This window comes from Lepus europaeus, chromosome 9, assembly GCF_033115175.1.
Source record: "Lepus europaeus isolate LE1 chromosome 9, mLepTim1.pri, whole genome shotgun sequence".
Classification (NCBI taxonomy): Eukaryota; Metazoa; Chordata; class Mammalia; order Lagomorpha; family Leporidae; genus Lepus; species Lepus europaeus.
The window spans coordinates 77,711,070-77,729,986 of NC_084835.1; the positions used below are offsets into that span (position 1 = coordinate 77,711,070).

General features: G+C 39.8%; 1 pseudogene; it reads right to left on the bottom strand.

The window, feature by feature from the left end:
* Positions 1-3,612: 3,612 nt before the first annotated feature.
* On the bottom strand, positions 3,613-17,608 carry LOC133766339 (cytochrome b-c1 complex subunit 2, mitochondrial-like; annotated as a pseudogene).
* Positions 17,609-18,917: the final 1,309 nt, after the last annotated feature.

Here is an 18,917-nt window from a genome sequence, read left to right on the forward strand (position 1 = left end):
AATGCATTAGTGCCATTATTGCAAAGATGAGTAAGTTATCATAGGCTCATCTTTTTTATGACATGAGTTCTCTCTCATGTGTGGGTTCTTGCTCCTGCCCTTTCTGTAATGCTTCATTACTTGCTCATAGCATGAAAGACCTTGCCAGATGTTAGAATCATACTCTTTGTATGCTTAGGTATCTTCCCAACCAACACAACAGAGAGCAATAAATTTTCCTGCTTATAAATTACTCAGTGTGTGGTCTTCTGTTATAGCAACAGAAAATAGAGTAAAGCACAGAGACTGTCGAATCCCACCACCACCCACAGCACTTATCACAGGAATCCACATACCTTGGTTATCCATGGTAGGAGTGTGGGGTAAAGTAATGTATATTTTTTGCTTATAGTACTGAGAATCCCAAAGACAATCAGATATAAATCAAAACAGCCAGATTTCTGCATCTCATGGGAAAATAAAGCACATTTCCCAAAATGCTAGATTTTGAGCTTGCTGCTAAAAATTAATGATTATTTGGAGTAGGCTTATTTGAGAGAGAGTATATATTATATGAGGAAGGGAAACCAAGTAAATGTGTGTTATCAGTTACTTTGGCTCTGTTCACCACTTATAACTAGTTTATCTTTTACTTACTCTGCAGCATTATATTTTCCCAAAGCCTTAGAAATAATGTGCAGCCATGTGACTTGCTTTGGTCACTGAGATGTGATCTTAATTTACACATTAGATAATCATTTGGCTTAGTTATATTTTCTTTTGCTTTGATATTGCATATGTTAATAAAACATGAAATGGCTGTTCTGCTATTCTGAGTATAGAAATGAGAATAGCATGGAAGAGTGTCTCAAACTATTCCATAATGGATATTTAAAATTAGAGGAAAATGAGCATTTGTTGTTTGAAATCATTTATACTTGGGACTCTATTTTCTAAATCTTGTAATTACCTAGCAGAAATGAAGATAATTCTGTACTTCTGATGCTTGATAAGCCATTCATCACATATTAGGCCCTCAACACTCCAGTTCTATGATGGTTCACAGTGAAATAACCCAAGGCTTCCCCCAGGGACACAGCCATAGTTCCCTTGAAATTAAGTTAAAATTGGCCACTAGTTATTTGGGGCTCCACACAATATTGAACCGACAAACAACAGGAAGGCTTCACTGTGCTGGTTCAAGAGCTTAATCGTAAAGGCAGCGAGAACTTGATTCTTCTATACACTAGAGGCAGAGTCCTGTGCCTGTAGTTTAAGGTGCCTGGTTAGTTCTTATTACTTCCTTGTTCAATAGCAGTTAGATAAATTGTGAGAGACCTAAAAAATAAAGACCACTAAAGATTCAGATTTTTCACTATGGAGATTTTATTCCTTTCATCGGGTCAATAACTGGCTGTGGGTGCTGCCTGAAGGCAAAGAGGGCATGAAAATTGTAGTAACATTGCAAATCTTGTAAATATCAATGATATAATAGTTTCTAGTTATGTAAATAAAAAGTACAGTAGGTGTTCATTTCAGCATTCTTGCTTTCTGGCATTTATTTCTGCATGACAATTCCTCCTCCTCAAGCCATGAGATATTCAAGGATCTGGATAAGAGAGGAATTAACATCATCCTGAGATGGTCACCTTGACTATGCACTATTATTCACTCCTTTTTGGTGAAAATATTAAAATATTTTCATTTGCATGAGCAATAATTACATCATTCTAATCAAACCAGGTCATTCCTGGTGTTATTGTAAGAAAGTTTAAAAGTTGATAGTTACATGCGTAAGACTACCCAGTAGTTAAAGATACGGAATATGCTGGTGATTTGTTTTTGGTTCACAATTCCAAATTTCCCTTTTTGCCCTCTCTCTACTCCTAGAGACAAGGCAACCATAAAAATTTCTTCTTGGGTTTCTGGTCAGAGGTAAAGAAGCTGTTCCAAAAGAATAAGCAGCTTCAGTCTCAGTCATGAGTGAAGTGAAGGTGCCATGGGATGAATGCAGGTGACTCTAGAGAATGTAGCATTCATAATAACAGTCCCGGACCTGCTGGATCAGTGGGGGCTTTACCCAGGTCCCTCAGTGTAAGTTCAGGTTATGCTTTGTAATTTGCATTGATAGTCATGTTCCTGGAGCATTGAAATGCACATATGACATTCTCCAAGACCTATAGGTGTTTGTTGGTTACTGCAGAGACTGTAGCATCAATGCTCCAAGTTCTAGTGTCTCAGGACACAGAAAGGCCCATACTCTGCCTGGCTATAGATTATTCAAGGTTCATACTGAGGACTGTGACCTGGCAACCCGGAGTACTGAGCCACAAGAACAAAAGAGAACTTCCTCAGATCCCACCTTAGCTTGTATATTGGCAGCTGCCCAGTACTGAATCCCACGAAAAAGGAGTCCAATTTTCCTGGATTGTGCACAGCAAACAAACATGGCTCTGGGGCTTGTGCACACCAACTCCATAGTTGTGGGAGGCAGAGGGGCCTACTTTCTGCCATGTGAAACACACTGTTTCCAGGGACTCCTGGCAGCAGTAGGGCTGCCTGCTATCCCAGGAGGCAGAACAGAAACTAACCACTACCATGTTGTAGTAAGTAGCTCCTGAGGGGAGGAGGAGGATATGTTGATACGGGTTCTCTTTTTAAAGAATAAAGCAATCTTTCAGGTGCCAGTCAGTTTCCCAGACTGGATGGTGGAATGCTCCTAGAGTTAGGGCCGCCAGTCTACTTGCCTACCTTTCCCTGGCAACCTGGGGTTCTTCCAGCCAGAATCCCAGGTAGGAATTGCAGTATGCTTTGTTCCTCTCTCTTTGCTGCCTTTCCCAGAGTCTCTGTGCTGTTTAAAGTTCCTGCCACTTCTTTATTCCAGTGCTTCCACAGTCAGGCAGCTTGAGTCCTAGCTGCTCTGCTTCACATCCAGTTTCCTGAGAAGGCAGAAGTACTAAGTACTAAGCCTAAGTACTAGAGTCCTGCCACTCCCATGGAATGCTCAGAGTTCCAGTGTTTTCACTCAGGTTATTCCAACCCTGGCCACTGTGGCTGTTTGGAGAGTGAACCAGAGGAGGGAAGAGCAATCTTTTATGCTCTATCTCTCTGTTACCCTGCCTTTCAAATAAGTAAATCTTTAAAAATGAGCATATATTTCTATTTATAGTTTATTTTTAGGAAATTAGTATAAAGTCTCTCTCATGTCCTTTTATCTCAGAGAAGCAATATTTTTGAAATATTTTCTTATTAAAATATAATTCATGTTTCACTATAATATATATTTGTAACTACAATTGGTAACAAATATTTTTTATTAAAGAAGTACAAATGTACATATATATACTTGTACTTATGTAATTATATATGTATAACTGAAGACTTTTTCCCAATAGTCGAACAGTGCCTCCTTTTGGTAAGAAAAATAGGCTGGATGTGGTTATCTATCTATCTATCTATATTTTAACATTAATTTGGATGTTTTAATGACTTTAAGTCAGCTGAGAATAATTACCAGCATTCATGCGGACAAAAAGAAAAGATGCTTTGTTAGAGACTTTTAACTTTGATGTGTTTTCTGTCATGGGCTAAGAAAATGTTCAGCTTTGTCCTGTAATACATGCTTCCATATTATCACTTATCAACAAAAAGTGTAGGACTCAAATTTCCACTTGCTGCCATTGAATTCCAGCCAGAAACAAACTTCTCTGCAGCATTTATGATATCAGCATCAGCCACCCAATCAATTTGCTGAATGACTCTGAACCACGGCACATAAGAACCAGCACTCAGAGCCTGGAATCCAACTTCATCTAGGAAGCCCTCCGAAGACTCCACTGACGTTAAGTATCCAGCTTTCAGCTCGTTCTTAGCAGCTTGCACATCTGCACTGGAGAGGTTTCCTTAAGCAACTGTTTTAACATGGTTGTAGGAATCCTTGATAATATCTCCAGCAGCTGCTGCCCAGAAGATCCTGAAGACTCCAGAATGGAAGTAACTGGCATTAAAAGTAGAAACATCAAATGGCTGGTGAGTTCCCTTGTCAACAGCCTGGTGTACAAGGTTGTTGGCATTACTGCCCCCTCTTGACGTGGGGTCTGGCATGGAGGACATGCTGAAGGACACTAAATGCATTTGCTTCTGCACTTCCCGTGGCAACACTTTCTGCTACAACAGCAGCAAGGACGAGTCTGTCTCCAGTCTATTCTCGAATTTCACCTCCATGGTATTTGGTTTTTGCAGTAGCCAAACTAAGCCCACTCCTCATATTGAGAAATTGTTAAGCAATTTGCTTGAGGACAGGATGACTCACATCAAGTCCAATCAAAGCCATTCTTGCATTTGTGAAGTGGTTCTGAACACAATGAAGTAACTCCTCTGCTGTCACATTTCCAATCCTATCGTCAGGACAATACAAGGAATGAGCCAAGGCATTCTGGTAGGCTGCAGCATGCAGATTTTCAATGGCATTAGTCAGAGGACTCAGAAAAGCCACAGCTTTGCCAATCCGTAGATGAGACTGGAGTGCAGGTACTTCCCCACAACCGAATTTTGGTTTATGGTGACACTGAGCAGGAACTCCATTAGAATATCAACATGGCCCCACAGGCATTGCATGGTGTATGGCCATATTTTCCCTTATTGCAATCACACTTCTTGTACCTCCAGCTGCTTCAATTCCATGTGTTTTCTTGAAAGATGAAGCTTCTTAAGTAGTCAAATTAGATGGCAGCAAATGAGAGGTCCCTAAGTTGTTGGAGTCCTCCTATCTACTACCTGTTTTGATGAACAACCAATTCTGGATGCAGGAACATAGTTTTCCAGAGAAGCAATCACTAAGCCATTTGGCAATTTGGTGAACTCAAGGGCCCAAGGTTGCAGGGGTCCTCCTGTGAGCACAACTGAGGCTTTGACTTTGGGAGCAGCTTTGAGAGAATAAAACCTCAAAAAAGACCCAGCTCTGGTTAGGAGCTTTATGGCTCATGATGTCTTTAACACACAGTCACTTCCATATATATTTTTTAACTTTATAGAAAATTTCATTCATTTACTATTTGTATAATGTAGCTAATAAATATATTTTGTCCTTAGATATGTAGACATTAATAGTTAGAAAGATGTTTTAGAATTATGGTATATCTAAATCAGTGCTGGTTCCCAGTTTTGAAAATAAAATAAAACGTGAACAAAGTATGCTAATTTTTAATGGGATTAAAATTTTTATAAATTATATACATCAGTCAGTTTAAACTCTGGAAGTTTTCAAGATACCTCAAAAAACTCCCTCTGAGTTCTGGGAGGAGGCGTTTAGAAAAAGAAGACAGATATTTAGTTTTAATACACATTTCAAATTCAGTTACTTTTTATATTTTGTATATAATTTTTACAAACATAACATTTGAATAGTCATAGATGAAAATGAAAGTTGGAGGAATTAGGAAAGAGACACAAACACATAGAGAGACACAGATAAATGATGTATATTGAATTAATTTATAAATGTAGAAATTTAATTTTCTTCAAGCAAATGGTTGCAGGGTTAATATTAATGTGATGTGAATGTATAAGATATGAATTAATAAACTTGACAATGTAGAAATATTTTAACATATTTCCAATTTAAGTGATTATAATTGAACAAAACTGATCATTGATACTATAATTTAGAAGCTGATTTAAGCTTTTTAAAAAAGAAAAAAATACCAAAAATAATGTTAATACAAACAAATTCTTTAGAAGTTGTGCACAGCAATTGACAAAACAGAAAAACTATGGAGAAGGGTACACGTTACACTGATGTTCCTAAATAAAATGGTTTTAAACATTTGTTCATCTGTAGATCTGTTGTAGGTTGAGCTCATGTCTTTTATTAATTAATTATTAGCAATTATTAATTATTTAATTATTAATTAATAATTCTGTTTATTTTACAAAAATGTTAATATGAACTCATAACACCATCTTGTATATTAGATTTGATTCTGGTAATAAATGAAGTATACAACTAGCTTTTCAATTTGGTCCCCTCGAACAAGTACCATACCATTTTAAATCACATTTTATTACAGATTAAAATAGAAATATAATTAGAAAACAAAAATATTGTCATAGGACTTAGAATCCTTGACTCCAAATGATACAAAAAGATCATAATGCCCATTCATGACAGATAATAAATTGCTTATCCTTCCAAATTACATGGGGCAGTGAGACCCACAAGAAAGTTATTCAGTAAAAGCCATCTCATTAACACACGAAAGCTACCTTTGTTTTAGATACTTTTACTGGTTGCAGATGAAATTCACTGAATAGGAGGCGCTCATAAAATTTCACTCACTATGAAAAACTAATTTATTTTTATGTCTGTTTGGATTTCATTTAAGAGTTTTCTCATATCCTTAAAAATCCAAGATAATTATCTTATAAAACAACTGCAAAATAGCTAATGTCATAAATTTTATTTAAAATTACAACTATGAATATATCAGAAAATTATATAAACTATGTATAGCATCTTTTTTGCTAACAAAATGTGAATATAAAACTACCCACACATACCTCCTTCTTCTATTTACCAGTGAAATAACTACCTTTTCTTAAGGTAATATAACCTACCAATTATTCCTGACAAATTTGTTATTCAGAACACCTGAACACCTGTGGAAGGCATTCAGTAACAAATCATTATTCAAAGGTTATGATTTTTAAAAATCTACATAAATACACCTTTCTCTTTAAAAAGTGCTCTTTAATTGCAAGGCTTCTTTTCCCTCTTAAAGTTCCAAAATACTTTTGTGGCAAATGACTCTCAATTTTTCCCTCCAAATAATTGCTATGTACTTTGCCAACATTAAAACCATTTTTTGACTGAAGTAGCCATATTTAAATGGTAATGAAGAACAAGTAATCCATCTTACTAAATTTACTTTTCAAGGCTGATGCAAAAATACTAGAATTTCCACATTTTTCTTATGTAAGCTTTCTAGCATAAAACTAATGTGTCTCTTACATTCATAAAATTTGAAAATAGTGATTTAGGTATAGATTATTTTAGAGGACTAAAATGACTATATTCTTATATGGTCATCAAATTGAGAGTATCATCAAAAATAACTTACTACACCATAATTTTGCAAAAATTACCATTTCTCCATTTCAGTTATTTGTTAGTAATTTTCAATAGGTTTAAAAGAATATAACATTTATTTTGTGCAATGGCTTGCCATATCAGAGTACATGTGTTCTAGTCCCATATCCATTGCTGATTTCATATTCCTATGTTCCTGCTAATGCACATCCCAGGAGACAGATGATGGCTCAAAGGATGGGATCTCTGCTACCACGTAGACCTGGAATGGATCCCTGCTCCCTGGGAATTTGGAAGCCAGAACTTGGGCTCGCTTGCTCTCTCTCTCTCTCTCTCTCCCCACCCCCTTGTGTGTGTGTGTGTGTGCGCGCTGTGGATAAAACAATAAATAAACATTATAAAAGAATAATTGAATCTAATTTTTTTTTTTTTTTTGACAGGCAGAGTGGATAGTGAGAGAGAGAGACAGAGAGAAAGGTCTTCCTTTTTGCCATTGGTTCACCCTCCAATGGCCGCTGCGGCCAGCGCATCTCGCTGATCCGAAGCCAGGAGCCAGGTGCCTCTCCTGGTCTCCCATGCGGGTGCAGGGCCCAAGCACTTGGGCCATCCTCCACTGCCTTCCTGGGCCATAGCAGAGAGCTGGCCTGGAAGAGGGGCAACCGGGATAGAATCCGGCGCCCCGACCGGGACTAGTACCCGGTGTGCCGGCGCCGCAAGGCAGAGGATTAGCCTGTTAAGCCACAGCGCCGGCCGAATCTAATATTTTAAAAATCATGAACTTAGGAGAAAGAAAGCTAGTTTCCAAACAAATATTTTAGGAAAACAGTTTATTCCTCTAACCATCTTTTACTCGACTATTATTTACAAAAGAATGCTAAATCTCTGTATCTATAATGTGGTCACTTAGTAACTTACCTAACAATTACTTGAATTGATTGTTTAAAAAACAATTCATGTTCCTCAGGTCAAACCCAAATTATATGAACAGAATCTGTGAAGTAAAGAATGTTGATTTTTAAAAGCATCCCAAGTGATTTGTACATATAGTAAAGGTTTATAATCTAGTTTGGGGGGTTTCAGTGAACTGTACAGTATAGAAAAGTAATTCTTTAAAATGTCTCAAGATTGCAAATTGTTGGAGGTAATGACACAATGAGCCATATTAAAATATACTTTGTATAATTTCTAATATTTTTCTAAATACTCTTTCCAGTAACTATATCCAACTCCTTTCCTCCTTGCCACTGAGAATTAAAGTCTACTCCAATGATGAAAGGGTAATTTAGTAATTAGAATTTGATTAGATATCTGGTAATGATAGTTTCTCAAAGCAGTAACAGAAGACATAGAGTGTAATGAAAATTTGCAGCAGAGATGAAATGGAAGGATTGAGAGTTATCAGCCTGCCAAAAATAATAGTCACTACATTAAGGAAGTAATTGAGATCATAGAATTAAAAATAGTTCATATAGGGAAATTGAGACTAAATCGAGTTTTTAAAAATATCAGCAAATGCTACTAAAATTTGAATTGATTAACTATTTGTGTGCATATATTCTACAAATAATAGTCACTGCTTTTTTAAAAGGTACAAATAAAATTCTTTATTATTTCACATCACATAATTAGATATGAATAAAAATAGCTATTAACAATGTGTAATCAGATACACCAGACTTGAGCACAATGATTCAGACTTTGTTTATTTTGCATGTGTGTCATTGTTTAATGTATGCTTTGATTGTTTCTCATATGAGTATATTATGTAATTAAATATGCATGTATGTTTAAAATTACAAAAGAGGCACAATGTGTTTAAAATCCTGCTATTTTATTCTACATAGTATGAACATATGTGTATGGAAACCTAATTCTATAATATCAGGTCTATAATCATACCTCCACATAGTATTTCAAATGACAGAAAAATATCTCTGTTCCTTTTTGTAGATGTGCCACAATTATTTCTGCCTGTCATCACTGCATTAGTCAGCTTTTTGTTACTTTAACTAAAATACCAGATGGAAGTCATTTGGGAAGAAATAAGGTTTATTTTGGCTCACAATTTGGAGGTTAACAGGTCAAGATCATGCAGTCTCATTAGCATGGACTTTAGTTGAAAGGCCACCACAAACACACCTAATACCAGAGTAAAAGGAAAAGCATTCTTGTTGGAGTGGGTGGTACCCAACAGGCTGCCTCCCTGTGCAAGAGAGAGCAGCAGCCTATGCTGGAAAAAACAGTTCTTATATAGTCTCCCAGAGATAAGGAAGTAAGAGCCACAGATCCCATTGGGTGAATGAGGGCAATGCATATGGTTGACCCATTTGGTCAATTTCTAGTAAACCAGGTTGGACTTAGGAAAGTGAAGCTTATCTCAGAGAAACCAAAACCTATTTGACAACTGGGTCCAGGCCTGCGATGGCACCCAAGGCTTAAGATGCCTCAGATAAGATGATGCTTGTTTTCCTAACATCTCCCTCTTTTGTTTTATATAAAACAAGCATTATATGGAATTACATCAGCCCCAAAAGCCCAGGAGGGGTGGAGGGATGATGATCTATCTCTGGAGCTACTTACTGCTGGCATGGGGCAATGAGTCACTCTCTGCTGGCATGCGACAACATCTCAAGCTGTGATCTCCTGGGTGGAGAGCTGAGTATATACATGCAACAGCATCCAGTTGAACACCTGATTAGTGAAGACTTTGGTTTGTTTTATTAGTACTTCCTGTAAGCATTTGAACAAACAAGGCAATATGCAAGCCAGCAAGTGACCCCAGCAGTGGCATCAATCAAGTAATGAGAGGAATCCATGCAATGAGGGGATGCCTGGATCCTAGTGAAGGCTGTTTGATAGACGTGGCAATTTATTGAAGAGTTTTAACATTTTGTGTTACCTGGTCCTATTGATTAACATAATGGAAACATTCTTCTCCTAGAAAAACACACAATTATCTTTTTCTCAGCTGTTATAAGGTCCAGAGCCCACCCACCTATTTCGTAACACTACACCCACTAGTGGAAGTAATCTGATTTTGAAGACCCCCCAATAGCATCTGCTGAAGTCTCAGTGGACGTGGTGACCTCCTCTTGTAGTTTTTGGAGTTGTTTTTGGAGCTGGTTAATTGAGATAACAGTGAGGCCTAGAGCAATTCCTAAGACTATCACAGAAGAGATGGAAGCTGCAAAGCTTATTCCAACCAAGTCTGTGAAAAAGGCTACTTGTCTCTTGTGAGTAGAGGGATTAGTCTATAAAAAGGAACTCTGAGTAGTCATATAATGTTAGGTGAGGGGAAAGGGTCCCCAATACTCATGGATCAGACATGGAACTGTTGATGCAGGTGTATAAGGTATAATTATAAAGAAATGAGGTTCCAGGTGGGTTAGTGAAGGAAGTGGTGGAAGTGACAGTGATATTGACAATATAGGGAATGTTAAGTGGCATAAGTTCGCTGGGTCGTTCTGTTATAATGGTAACTCAACATGTTGCGTCTTGTCCTACAGAGTGTAGAGGATTATCAATGATTTTCTAAGGATTGGGGGTGCAGGAATTTGGAGAAACAGAAACATTAGTGATTAGAGTAGTTGCAAAGGTAGGTTCCCGAAGGGGAGTACTTTTGAAGCATTGTCGTTTGTGAAGCTGATAAAGTAGGGTGAGAGACAGATCCAGGAGTTGTAGCCAAGTTAATGGGGATTTGACCAAGTCAATTAGTTGGAACAAGTCAATTAGTTGGGACAAGTATATATCAAGCATCACATCGTGAAAGCTGCTGGGAGCTGAGTACAGGCCCTGATAAGTTTTATGGCTCCATGAGGATCAGTCATATTGGAGCCTATATATAAAGTGATGAATCCCTTGACTCCATATTGCCAGATATGGAGGTAGGGGTCTGTTATAGTGAAAGTTAAAAGGGGTTGGGCCTAACTGTCCTTGAGAATGTCGTCATCTTGTGGCAAGACCTTCGAGAGTTGTTTTCCTGGGAAGCCGTATCTGTGGTTGGTATAGTAGTACTTACAGGACCATGATGAGCAACATTTCCAGTAAGCATCATTACATGAGCCTGTGTTATCTTTGGTTAAGCAGAGGTATTATGGTATTATAGATGTCTTTCCAATCCACATAAAGTTTATCTTGTCCAATCAAAATAATTATGTGATCAGGACTGAGTGAAATTAAAATACAGATTGGTAGAGCCTACACAGCCCATGATGGGGCAGTAGGTGGAGTTAAGTAATTTAGCAGGAGTGGTAGTTGTGTAAATCTGAAATTGCCATGTGTAACATGTTCCTGGGGCCAGTGCAGATGCAGAATAAACACAAAACAGCAGAACAGATGAGATTATTGGGAAATTCATTGTGGTAAAGAGAAGCAGAAGTGAAGAGGTCATTAGGAGTTTTATCAAAGAGTGTGGGAAAAGGAGTGAGATAGTAAGAGGAAATAAGGGAAAGTGTAGATCTCAAGTGCAGTGAAGACTAAGAAGGTTTCGTAGAAGTAAAATCTTTAATATTCAAAAGGAGCCAGGAGGGGCAGATGGGCAAGGAATATGTTTGATATTCCTCCCACAGAAGTTGTAGGAAAAGCTTGTAGAGGTATAAGCAAGGATCAGTACTTATCCAGTGTTGGAAATGGCAGATAGTTGGGTGGTCACCTTTTTTTGGAGGCAGTTTCATCAAGTGCAGAAGGGTTTGAGTTTCTGGGCACCATTAGTAGTGGAGCTTGAGTCCAGGTACACTTGGGTGTGAGTGGCCCTTTTGGAATAACTGTATAATGAGAGGAAAGGGAATGCTTAAGGTGGGTAAAGTGAACCCAATATGGGATCCCCTGTAATTTTGCTGTAGTAGAGGTAGTGAGAATAACCTGGTAAGGTCTGGTCCATTTATCCTGTAGCTTAGTGGGAGCAGGTGACAAGGAGGGATATGAAGAGGATAGGAAGACCTCATCACCCACTAAAATAGGAGGGAAGCTATCTGAGGTGGTTCAACCTGGAGCTGGACAGTAGGTGTATTTATATTTTCATAACTCTGCTTGAAGATATCTGAGGAGAGGCAAGAGTAGATAGGGTGGTAAGAGTGGAGATTTTTGGTGTATGGCTAGAGGAACTGGGGGATGTCCATACATTAGTTCAAAAAGTGAAAGGTTGAGAGGCCTTTATGTAAGAGCCCTCATATTGAGCAGAGTTAGGGAAAGAAGTTTAGTCCAGTCTAGATGAAATTCAAGGGAGTATTTGGTTATAATGCTTCTTTCAGTGTATTATTTGTCCTTTCTACCTTCCCTGAGAACTGGGGGAGGGGTGGTAAAGAATATGGAAATGCCAGGGGTGTTGAGTGTCTTATTCAGTATTAGGGTTATTTGCGATGTAAATATTGGATGTAAATGATTGGAGGGAGGCTGGGACTGTGAAATGGGGGATGATCTCCTGAAGTAATATGTTGGATACTAGGCCGGCGCCACGGCTCAATAGGCTAATCCTCCGCCTGTGGTGTCAGCACACTGGATTCTAGTCCCGGTAGCTCCTCTTCCTGTCTAGCTCTCTGCTGTGGCACAGGATTGCAGTGGAGGATGGCCGAAGTCCTTGGACCCTGCACCCCATGGGAGACCAGGAGAAGCACCTGGCTCCTGGTTTCAGATCAGCGCAGTGAGCCGGCCGCAGTGACCATTGCGGGGTGAACCAACGGGAAAAAAAAAGATCTTTCTCTCTGTCTCTCTCTCTCACTGTCCACTCTGCCTGTCAAGAAATAATAATAATAAAAAAAAGATGTTGGATACTGTTAGTGCTCACTTGTTAGTGGTACCCATCCAGAGAAAGGTATCCAAGAGATATTGAAAATGTCATACTTGGGGCAAATGGGTAAAGTCAATTCACCAGTGGGACTCTGGTAGACATTCTCTAGGAGATGGGAAGGGAAAGATGGAGGATGGAGGTTAGAATTAGAGCTTGTTTGTTGACATATAAAGCATGAAGAAGTGAGTTGTTGAAGATTCTTGGTATCCTGTGGCATGAGAGGGAGATTGTTTGACAAATGATAGTAAGGAAGGAAGGTTGGGATGAAACAGATGATGGAGGTAAAATAGAATGGCCTGGGTGGAGAGCTGTTGGGGTTGTTGGTCTTGACAGTGATTTATTAGTACAGTGGATGAGCTAGAATGGAGGGGACACAAAGCTGCTTGATGGGGTGCCTGATCTTCCTTATTATTATCTGCCATGACAATGGAATTATCAGTTTGATGAGCTTTGTAATGGAAAATTCCAATTAGTTTTGGTAGAATAGCTGCTTCTAAGTCAGAAATGTTGTAAGTCACATTAGGGATGGCTGTTCCCTTTGTGGAGAGAACACCCCTTTCTTTCCAGATCAGTGAGTGGGACAGGAGGATGTAGAAGGCATATTTGGAGTTGGTATAGACTGTGAAAGATTTATTTTTGCCAACATGAAGGCATGGGTTAGGCCATAAAACTCATCCTGTTGATTAGAAGTGTTGGGAAGGACTGGTCCAGTAATAAACTATGTCAGTGGTCAAAACCACAGCATATCCTGCCCTTTTGATTCCTTTATGGTAGACTGAACTGCCATCTGTAAACCATACCAGAGCAGGGTTAACAAAGGGACCTTCCTGAATGTTTGAGGGATGGGGTAATAGGTGTTGAATAGTTTCAGTACAGCAGGAGGAAACAGCAGTGTGATCTAGAAATGGCAAGGAAGTTGGGGAGAAGAGTAGCTGGATTAAGGGGAGGACAGGGTTTAAAAGTGAATGTAGGATCTTCAATTAGTGACACCTGTAGGGCCAGAATGTGAGATGGTGAGAGAGACTGTAGGCCTGTATGGGTTAGGAGTTCTGAGAGGTGATGAGAGGAGAGCATAGTAAGTGGTGACCAAAGTCAACTTTTTGACTCCTCTATGTAAACCACTGCTGAGATTAGCACTTGTAAACAGGGTACCCAGTCCTTGACTGTGAGATCTAGTGTTTCTGAGAGATAGGCTACAGGGGCAAAAGAGGGACCACTTTGATGGCCAAGAACCCCTAAAGCTATCCCCTTGATTTTCAGTGACATAGATGAAGAAGACCGGGTGATATCTGCTAACTGTAGGGCAGGGAACTGTAGAATAGCCTGTTGTAGTTTATGATATCATGAGGTAACTGGAGTTATCATAGGCTATTGGAAGGATCCCCTGGTAGCTTTGTAGAGTGTGGGCTAGAAGAGAGAGGTTTGGAATCCATGAACATAGGAATTCTGCCAGGCCTAGAAAGGAAAGAATTTCTTTTTTTGGTAGAGAGAAGCAGGAGGTTAGTGATGAGACTTTTCCTGTCCATGGTTATGGCCTTGTGAGTGGGGTAAGGTGTACACCAATATAGGATATTTGATACTCCTTGGCTTCTAGGAAGTTAAGAAGAATAGCAGTCTGTTGTTGGCTATATAGGTTTGAAGGGCTTCAAAGGATAATGTCATTGACATACTGGAGAAGGATGGAGTGGGTTAAATCAAGAGTGTCTAGATCATTGGCCTGGGCTTGACCAAACAAATGAGGGCTATCCCTGAACCCTTGGGTGATGACGGTTCAGGTTAATTGAGTGGAGACACAGGAATCGTGATTGGTCCACAGGCAAGCAAATAGATCCTGGGAGATAGGATGTAGATGAATAATGATGAATGCATCTTCAGGATCTAGAACTGAAAATTTAGAAGTGGAGGCAGGTTCAGAGAAAAGGAGGATGTATGGGTTGGGTACTACTAGATGTATGGGAACGACTATAGAATCGATAAGATGCAGGTCTTGGACTAGGTAAAAGGATCCATTAAGGTTTTGTTGTTATTGTTGTTGTTACTGTTTTTCTGTCAGGATGGTTTTACAGAGTAACTCTGAAGGAGGAATTTAGTGATGATAAACATTAACCCTCAAAGGAGAGAGGGGCAAGGGGAGTGGAGGCTTAGAAGTTCTCAAACTTTAATTTACTGGAGAACAATGAGCCACTATTGTAGGGTGGCTAATATCCTCTACCTGTGAGTTGACAGTGGACAGGGGTCCTGAGGTAGGCAGGGTGGTTGGGCCAGGATTGTCCTTACAGAGCAGTAACAGGAAGGGAGGGGAAGGCAAGCTGGAGGATGGGGCCAATGGTTAGAGGATAAAAATTACCTGGGCATCAAACTTATAGAGAGTGTTTCTTCCTAGGAAGGGAGTAGGACATTGAAGTATAAGGAGAAAAGAATGAGAAAGGGCATCATATTCATTATGCAGTGCAGGTTGGAAGTCTGTTGGAGTCTGTTAAAGTTTTCCCTCCACCACAACTATGGAGGTTGAAATAGCAGAGGTGGGCTCCTACACCAGGTAACCACTGAGAAGGTTGCCCCAGTGTCAATAAGGAAAGAAACTGGCCTACCTGCTACCATCACAATTACCCTGGACTTCCATGGAGTGATGGTCATAGTTGCGTGGTGGAAGTCTGGGTTCCTTTAGTCCTCAATAGTCAGCCACATAAGGTCAAATTTGGCATGCATGGAGTAGATAGCCATTGACCGTATGGACAAGAGGACAATGCAGTAGTCCTTTTGGCAACATGTAGGACAAGAACCTGGTGAGTCCCTAGGGTTGGGACACTTTCTGGCTCAGTGGCTCATTTGGCCAAATTTAAAGCGTGCTCCTAGGGACCCAGCTGGACTACTGGAGGCAGCAGGGTATTGAAAGGCCTTGGCCAGCATTTGAAATTTGGCCTTTTGAGCTCTCTTGTCCCTCCCATTATATACCTTAAAGACACCTCTAGGATTTCTACCTAAGGGGTTAATCGACCCTTCTCAAGCAGTTTTATCTTCGCCTTGATGTCTAGAAAACTCTGGGCAAAGAAATGATTCATGAGAAGGTAGTGCTTGACGAGAGATTCTGGTCTAGGTTAGTATAATGGATGAGAGTGTGCTTAAGTTGTTGCAAAAAGGCAGAGGGATTTTTCTTTATATCTTGAATAACTTTTCCCAGTTTATTATAATTTACAGACTTTCTGGTGGATTTTTTGAGTCCTGTCGGCAGTCAAGTAATAAAATGACTTCTAGCAGTGACATCACTAGGAGAGTTATAATCCAAGTTGGGGTCTTATTCTGGGACCACATCTACACCTAAGGGATGGGGTGAGTCAGTTTGATGGGCCTCATCAGCATGGAGATGGGCCTTGCGTTTGCTCCTCCAGGAGGGGATGTTAGAAAGGATCATTAAAAACATCATGAAAGTCAGATCATAGGACTGAGTTAGGTTTTGAAATCCTTTGATGTTTGTGGTAGGATTAGAGATAAAATAATCTAGTTCAATTTGTGACAGGTTTCTGAGTGAGAAAAGAACATGGACTCTGACACCACTCCCTCCACCTCAAAAGGGTAACCAGAGGCTGGCTCCCTAGCTGCCACATGAGAGCAAATAACTCGAGGACTGGAATAGGAGAAGGGTGTCAAGTGCTTGGGTGGTTTCAGGGCAGGAACAGTGTGCTGGCTTGGAAGAACAGGGAAGAGCAAAATTTGAAGCAAAGACTGGGTTTTAGATAAGACGGGGAAGAGAAGGATTAGAAATGGGCAAGGGTTGGTTTTGAGATAAGGGCCTACAGGAGACAGGGGTGTAGAAATACATGCTGCTTCCTGGAATTCCTGGAAGGGGAGGTATAGTGAGAGCCAGAGCAGAAACAGATGCCACTTCCTAAAATGTCTGGGCAGGAATGGGAGCTGTGATGAGAGCCAGAGCAAAGAGTGGGATTTGAGGTCATTGCATGGAGGTGACTATGCCAGGGCCCAAGCAGGAAGAGACTGAGCCAGCACCTGTGTTGGGTGGTGGGAAGGTGGGGGCTCATCTGCAGTATCAAATGTAGAACAAAGGGGCTTTGGAACTGACTCTTTAGTAGGAGCCTTAGTGTCAAGATGACCTGAGCTAGGGAACAGGCAGTGCAGAGAGAAGGTTTAGACTGGAGATAGTAGAAAGCTTAAATGTGGGGAATCTCCTTCCACTTTCCTGAATGCTTACAGAAATGATAGAGATCTCAAATAATGTTGGGGTCAAATGAGCCATTTGGACTGATTGTCGAGGTCATTACCTGGACCATGCCTGATTACAAAGCAAGATGAGGTGATGCTGTTTAAAATTCTGGGTCAACTGGAGAGGAATGAGATTACTCAGGAGACAAGCAAGAGGAGAGTCAATCTAGGATCTGGATGCAGTTCAGATCCCTGAGGGGAGAGCAGGGTCAACTGGAGAGCCTGGATCCGAGTCACAGCACAAATAAAAGGACATCACAAAACACACCAAACACCAGAGTAAAAGGAAAGGTTTTATTGGTGTGGGGGGTCGACAGGCTGATCTCTCCTGCGTGGAGAGTGGCTTGTTGGGTCCCCACCCCCCCTTCCCCTACTTAAACTTTTTCTTTCACTCTGGTATTCAGTGTGTTTTGTGGTGGCCTTTCACTAGTGAAGGCTGCAATGGCAGAGCAGGTATCAATGGCAAACTGGGCAACAGGGACAGACAGAAACAGTACCTGCTTCCTCTCTCCTCTACGTTTTCTCTTCTTAAACCCCATCACGATGCTATCAAGAGGCTCTTCCCTAGCAAACTTATTCAGTCCAATCAGTTCCCAAAAACCCCAAATTCACAATTGGATAAACATCCACTCTTACCCATTAATCATTAACATCAACCCTAAAGAGTTAACATGAGACTTTGGGATTCAGATGTCTCCATGAGTTTTTGGAACCAACTCCTATTTAATTCATAACACATACTCTTGACTATAAAAGTGTTTTCTATTCTTGCTGTGCTGAAGGATTCTGGGGAAACCACAAACAGGTAAACATTACAATCTGAAGAATGTGAATACAAATAATTTAACTGCATTCTGTCACATTTTTCTGTTTGTTTTTGTTTTTGTTTTTGACAGGCAGAGTGGACAGTGAGAGAGAGAGAGACAGAGAGAAAGGTCTTCCTTTGCCTTTGGTTCACCCTCCAATGGCCACCGCAGCCGGCACATTGCACTGATCCAAAGGCAGGAGCCAGGTGCTTCTCCTGGTCTCCCATAGGGTGCAGGGCCCAAGCACTTGGGCCATCCTCCACTGCACTCCCTGGCCACAGCAGAGAGCTGGCCTGGAAGAGGGGCAACCGGGACAGGATCGGTGCCGCGACCGGGACTAGAACCCGGTGTGCCGGCGCCACAAGGTGGAGGATTAGCCTATTGAGCAGCTGCACCGGCTCTGTCACATTTTTCTGTACACAACTATTCAAAGAGTTTTGGATTTGTTGTTCTCAGCACATATTTTTAAGAACTTAGAAGCAAGAAACACTAAGATAGATGAAAGTAAATATCTAAAAATATAAAATATACAAAATTTGATTGATAAAAGCTGAAAATATAAATAAAAATATAAAATACACTAAATTTATTGATAAAAAGCTCAAATAACTGTAGGCTGCATATCTGTGATATATTTTTATGGTTATCTTTGAATTTCTGTTTTGTTTTCTCCATGATGTGTTTGATATAGTCTCATGTTGCTCAAGGATGACAACTATTGTATTATTAATTTCTACAAATTCAGATTTTATTTTTATTTCTTGGAATCCAGATTTTTCTGTTTTAATGTGGATTTGATTATTCTCTACTCTTATTGAATAGCTATGATACATTGGAATCTCATACCTGGAAATTACTTAAACTACAAGGTGAAAAATATCTCCTTTAGTTACTATCTACATTTGTAAAAATACAAAGAATGCAATAATTACAAAATTCTAAGTCGTTTTCCTTTTAGAAATGAATTAAATAATTTACCACATGACAGTATTTGAAATCTAGGTAAACGAAAATAACAATTTAGTAGTGATACACAATCATA